This window comes from Triticum aestivum, chromosome 1B (assembly GCF_018294505.1).
Source record: "Triticum aestivum cultivar Chinese Spring chromosome 1B, IWGSC CS RefSeq v2.1, whole genome shotgun sequence".
Taxonomy (NCBI): domain Eukaryota; kingdom Viridiplantae; phylum Streptophyta; class Magnoliopsida; order Poales; family Poaceae; genus Triticum; species Triticum aestivum.
In genome coordinates, this window is record NC_057795.1 from 47180620 (window position 1) to 47185223 (window position 4604).

Sequence of the window (4604 nt, forward strand, 5' to 3'; positions counted from 1 at the left end):
GGAAGTCCTCGTGTTGCATTCCCTTTTTAATTTTTTTCGCGCCGCTTGCAAAACAAAACGCACGTGTAAGTAATATATTTACCGTGTTTTATTATTTTGCACGAGTGCGGTAAGTCATAGCTGGGTGCTCACGATTCACGGGTCCAGCGTCGGCGTTGTGGCGCGGCAAGCGTGCACTAGTGCGGTTGAGAGGGAGGGGTGGAAACCGCGTTAAACTCGTCTCCATAGTTGAGAGGGAGCGGCCAAAGCAATGTACAATCGTCTTTGTAGTGGAGCTGGGACGGGCAAGGATAAGGGACGAAGACCGGGGTAACATGTCGGATGCGATCATACCAGCACTAAAGCACCGGATCCCATCAGAACTCCGAAGTTAAGCGTGCTTGGGCGAGAGTAGTACTAGCATGGGTGACCTCCTGGGAAGTCCTCGTGTTGCATTCCCTTTTTAATTTTTTTCGCGCCGCTTGCAAAACAAAACGCACGTGTAAGTAATATATTTACCGTGTTTTATTATTTTGCACGAGTGCGGTAGGTCATAGCTGGGTGCTCACGATTCACGGGTCCAGCGTCGGCGTTGTGGCGCGGCAAGCGTGCACTGGTGCGGTTGAGAGGGAGGGGTGGAAACCGCGTTAAACTCGTCTCCATAGTTGAGAGGGAGCGGCCAAAGCAATGTGCAATCGTTTTTGTAGTGGAGCTGGGAGGGGCAAGGATAAGGGACGAAGACCGGGGTAACATGTTGGATGCGATCATACCAGCACTAAAGCACCGGATCCCATCAGAACTCCAAAGTTAAGGGTGCTTGGGCGAGAGTAGTACTAGGATGGGTGACCTCCTGGGAAGTCCTCGTGTTGCATTCCCGTTTTAATTTTTTTCGCGCCGCTTGCAAAACAAAACGCACGTGTAAGTAATATATTTACCGTGTTTTATTATTTTGCACGAGTGCGGTAAGTCATAGCTGGGTGCTCACGATTCACGGGTCCAGCGTCGGCGTTGTGGCGCGGCAAGCGTGCACTGGTGCGGTTGAGAGGGAGGGGTGGAAACCGTGTTAAACTCGTCTCCGTAGTTGAGAGGGAGCGGCCAAAGCAATGTACAATTGTCTTTGTAGTGGAGCTGGGAGGGGCAAGGATAAGGGATGAAGACCGGGGTAACATGTCGGATGCGATCATACCAGCACTAAAGCACCGGATCCCATCAGAACTCCGAAGTTAAGCGTGCTTGGGCGAGAATAGTACTAGGATGGGTGACCTCCTGGGAAGTCCTCGTGTTGCATTCCCTTTTTAATTTTTTTCGCGCCGGTTGCAAAACAAAACGCATGTGTAAGTAATATATTTACCGTGTTTTATTATTTTGCACGAGTGCGGTAAGCAATAGCTGGGTGCTCACGATTCACGGGTCCAGTGTCGGCGTTGTGGCGCGGCAAGCGTGCACTGGTGCGGTTGAGAGGGAGGGGTGGAAACCGCGTTAAACTCGTCTCCGTAGTTGAGAGGGAGCGGCCAAAGCAATGTACAATCGTCTTTGTAGTGGAGCTGGGAGGGGCAAGGATAAGGGACGAAGACCGGGGTAACATGTCGGATGCGATCATACCAGCACTAAAGCACCGGATCCCATCAGAACTTCGAAGTTAAGCATGCTTGGGCGAGAGTAGTACTAGGATGGGTGACCTCCTGGGAAGTCCTCGTGTTGCATTCCCTTTTTAATTTTTTTCGTGCCGCTTGCAAAACAAAACGCACGTGTAAGTAATATATTTACCGTGTTTTATTATTTTGCACGAGTGCGGTAAGAAATAGCTGGGTGCTCACGATTCACGGGTCCAGCGTCGGCGTTGTGGCGCGGCAAGCGTGCACTGGTGCGGTTGAGAGGGAGGGGTGGAAACCGCGTTAAACTCGTCTCCGTAGTTGAGAGGGAGCGGCCAAAGCAATGTACAATCGTCTTTGTAGTGGAGCTGGGAGGGGCAAGGATAAGGGACGAAGACCGGGGTAACATGTCGGATGCGATCATACCAGCACTAAAGCACCGGATCCCATCAGAACTTCGAAGTTAAGCATGCTTGGGCGAGAGTAGTACTAGGATGGGTGACCTCCTGGGAAGTCCTCGTGTTGCATTCCCTTTTTAATTTTTTTCGTGCCGCTTGCAAAACAAAACGCACGTGTAAGTAATATATTTACCGTGTTTTATTATTTTGCACGAGTGCGGTAAGCAATAGCTGGGTGCTCACGATTCACGGGTCCAGCGTCGGCGTTGTGGCGCGGCAAGCGTGCACTGGTGCGGTTGAGAGGGAGGGGTGGAAACCGTGTTAAACTCGTCTCCGTAGTTGAGAGGGAGCGGCCAAAGCAATGTACAATCGTCTTTGTAGTGGAGCTGGGAGGGGCAAGGATAAGGGACGAAGACCGGGGTAACATGTCGGATGCGATCATACCAGCACTAAACCACTGGATCCCATCAGAACTCCGAAGTTAAGCGTGCTTGGGCGAGAATAGTACTAGGATGGGTGACCTCCTGGGAAGTCCTCGTGTTGCATTCCCTTTTTAATTTTTTTCGCGCCGGTTGCAAAACAAAACGCATGTGTAAGTAATATATTTACCGTGTTTTATTATTTTGCACGAGTGCGGTAAGCAATAGCTGGGTGCTCACGATTCACGGGTCCAGTGTCGGCGTTGTGGCGCGGCAAGCGTGCACTGGTGCGGTTGAGAGGGAGGGGTGGAAACCGCGTTAAACTCGTCTCCGTAGTTGAGAGGGAGCGGCCAAAGCAATGTACAATCGTCTTTGTAGTGGAGCTGGGAGGGGCAAGGATAAGGGACGAAGACCGGGGTAACATGTCGGATGCGATCATACCAGCACTAAAGCACCTGATCCCATCAGAACTTCGAAGTTAAGCATGCTTGGGCGAGAGTAGTACTAGGATGGGTGACCTCCTGGGAAGTCCTCGTGTTGCATTCCCTTTTTAATTTTTTTCGCGCCGCTTGCAAAACAAAACGCTCGTGTAAGTAATATATTTACCGTGTTTTATTATTTTGCACGAGTGCGGTAAGCAATAGCTGGGTGCTCACGATTCACGGGTCCAGCGTCGGCGTTGTGGCGCGGCAAGCGTGCACTGGTGCGGTTTAGAGGGAGGGGTGGAAACCGTGTTAAACTCGTCTCCGTAGTTGAGAGGGAGCGGCCAAAGCAATGTACAATCGTCTTTGTAGTGGAGCTGGGAGGGGCAAGGATAAGGGATGAAGACCGGGGTAACATGTCGGATGCGATCATACCAGCACTAAAGCACCGGATCCCATCAGAACTCCGAAGTTAAGCGTGCTTGGGCGAGAATAGTACTAGGATGGGTGACCTCCTGGGAAGTCCTCGTGTTGCATTCCCTTTTTAATTTTTTTCGCGCCGGTTGCAAAACAAAACGCATGTGTAAGTAATATATTTACCGTGTTTTATTATTTTGCACGAGTGCGGGAAGCAATAGCTGGGTGCTCATGATTCACGGGTCCAGTGTCGGCGTTGTGGCGCGGCAAGCGTGCACTGGTGCGGTTGAGAGGGAGGGGTGGAAACCGCGTTAAACTCGTCTCCGTAGTTGAGAGGGAGCGGCCAAAGCAATGTACAATCGTCTTTGCAGTGCAGCTGGGAGGGGCAAGGATAAGGGACGAAGACCGGGGTAACATGTCGGATGCGATCATACCAGCACTAAAGCACCGGATCCCATCAGAACTTCGAAGTTAAGCATGCTTGGGCGAGAGTAGTACTAGGATGGGTGACCTCCTGGGAAGTCCTCGTGTTGCATTCCCTTTTTAATTTTTTTCGCGCCGCTTGCAAAACAAAACGCACGTGTAAGTAATATATTTACCGTGTTTTATTATTTTGCACGAGTGCGGTAAGCAATAGCTGGGTGCTCACGATTCACGGGTCCAGCGTCGGCGTTGTGGCGCGGCAAGCGTGCACTGGTGCGGTTGAGAGGGAGGGGTGGAAACCGCGTTAAACTCGTCTCCGTAGTTGAGAGGGAGCGGCCAAAGCAATGTACAATCGTCTTTATAGTGGAGCTGGGAGGGGCAAGGATAAGGGACGAAGACCGGGGTAACATGTCTGATGCGATCATACCAGCACTAAAGCACCGGATCCCATCAGAACTCCGAAGTTAAGTGTGCTTGGGCGAGAGTAGTACTAGGATGGGTGACCTCCTGGGAAGTCCTCGTGTTGCATTCCCTTTTTAATTTTTTTTCGCGCCGCTTGCAAAACAAAACGCACGTGTAAGTAATATATTTACCGTGTTTTATTATTTTGCACGAGTGCGGTAGGTCATAGCTGGGTGCTCACGATTCACGGGTCCAGCGTCGGCGTTGTGGCGCGGCAAGCGTGCACTAGTGTGGTTGAGAGGGAGGGGTGGAAACCGCGTTAAACTCGTCTCCGTAGTTGAGAGGGAGCGGCCAAAGCAATGTACAATCGTCTTTGTAGTGGAGCTGGGAGGGGCAAGGATAAGGGACGAAGACCGGGGTAATATGTCGGATGCGATCATACCAGCACTAAAGCACCGGATCCCATCAGAACTCCGAAGTTAAGCGTGCTTGGGCGAGAGTAGTACTAGGATGGGTGACCTCCTGGGAGGTCCTCGTGTTGCATTCCCTTTT

The 4604-nt window shown here is 51.4% G+C and overlaps 11 non-coding genes across 11 annotated transcripts; all 11 read left to right on the forward strand.

Moving 5' to 3' along the window:
- The first annotated feature begins 319 nt into the window (after positions 1-319).
- Positions 320-438, forward strand: LOC123154534 (5S ribosomal RNA). The gene has a single exon (XR_006476890.1). It is a non-coding gene; the product is annotated as a 5S ribosomal RNA (ribosomal RNA).
- A 297-nt stretch (positions 439-735) lies between these two features.
- On the forward strand, positions 736-854 carry LOC123150837 (5S ribosomal RNA). The gene has a single exon (XR_006475374.1). It is a non-coding gene; the product is annotated as a 5S ribosomal RNA (ribosomal RNA).
- Positions 855-1151: 297 nt separating this feature from the next.
- On the forward strand, positions 1152-1270 carry LOC123153213 (5S ribosomal RNA). Its single transcript, XR_006476411.1, has one exon. It is a non-coding gene; the product is annotated as a 5S ribosomal RNA (ribosomal RNA).
- A 297-nt stretch (positions 1271-1567) lies between these two features.
- Positions 1568-1686, forward strand: LOC123153350 (5S ribosomal RNA). Its single transcript, XR_006476455.1, has one exon. It is a non-coding gene; the product is annotated as a 5S ribosomal RNA (ribosomal RNA).
- Positions 1687-1983: 297 nt separating this feature from the next.
- On the forward strand, positions 1984-2102 carry LOC123153357 (5S ribosomal RNA). The gene has a single exon (XR_006476457.1). It is a non-coding gene; the product is annotated as a 5S ribosomal RNA (ribosomal RNA).
- A 297-nt stretch (positions 2103-2399) lies between these two features.
- LOC123153023 (5S ribosomal RNA) lies at positions 2400-2518 on the forward strand. The gene has a single exon (XR_006476357.1). It is a non-coding gene; the product is annotated as a 5S ribosomal RNA (ribosomal RNA).
- Positions 2519-2815: 297 nt separating this feature from the next.
- Positions 2816-2934, forward strand: LOC123154438 (5S ribosomal RNA). Its single transcript, XR_006476845.1, has one exon. It is a non-coding gene; the product is annotated as a 5S ribosomal RNA (ribosomal RNA).
- A 297-nt stretch (positions 2935-3231) lies between these two features.
- LOC123153299 (5S ribosomal RNA) lies at positions 3232-3350 on the forward strand. The gene has a single exon (XR_006476427.1). It is a non-coding gene; the product is annotated as a 5S ribosomal RNA (ribosomal RNA).
- Positions 3351-3647: 297 nt separating this feature from the next.
- On the forward strand, positions 3648-3766 carry LOC123153370 (5S ribosomal RNA). Its single transcript, XR_006476465.1, has one exon. It is a non-coding gene; the product is annotated as a 5S ribosomal RNA (ribosomal RNA).
- A 297-nt stretch (positions 3767-4063) lies between these two features.
- Positions 4064-4182, forward strand: LOC123151399 (5S ribosomal RNA). Its single transcript, XR_006475631.1, has one exon. It is a non-coding gene; the product is annotated as a 5S ribosomal RNA (ribosomal RNA).
- Positions 4183-4480: 298 nt separating this feature from the next.
- LOC123153517 (5S ribosomal RNA) lies at positions 4481-4599 on the forward strand. Its single transcript, XR_006476523.1, has one exon. It is a non-coding gene; the product is annotated as a 5S ribosomal RNA (ribosomal RNA).
- Positions 4600-4604: the final 5 nt, after the last annotated feature.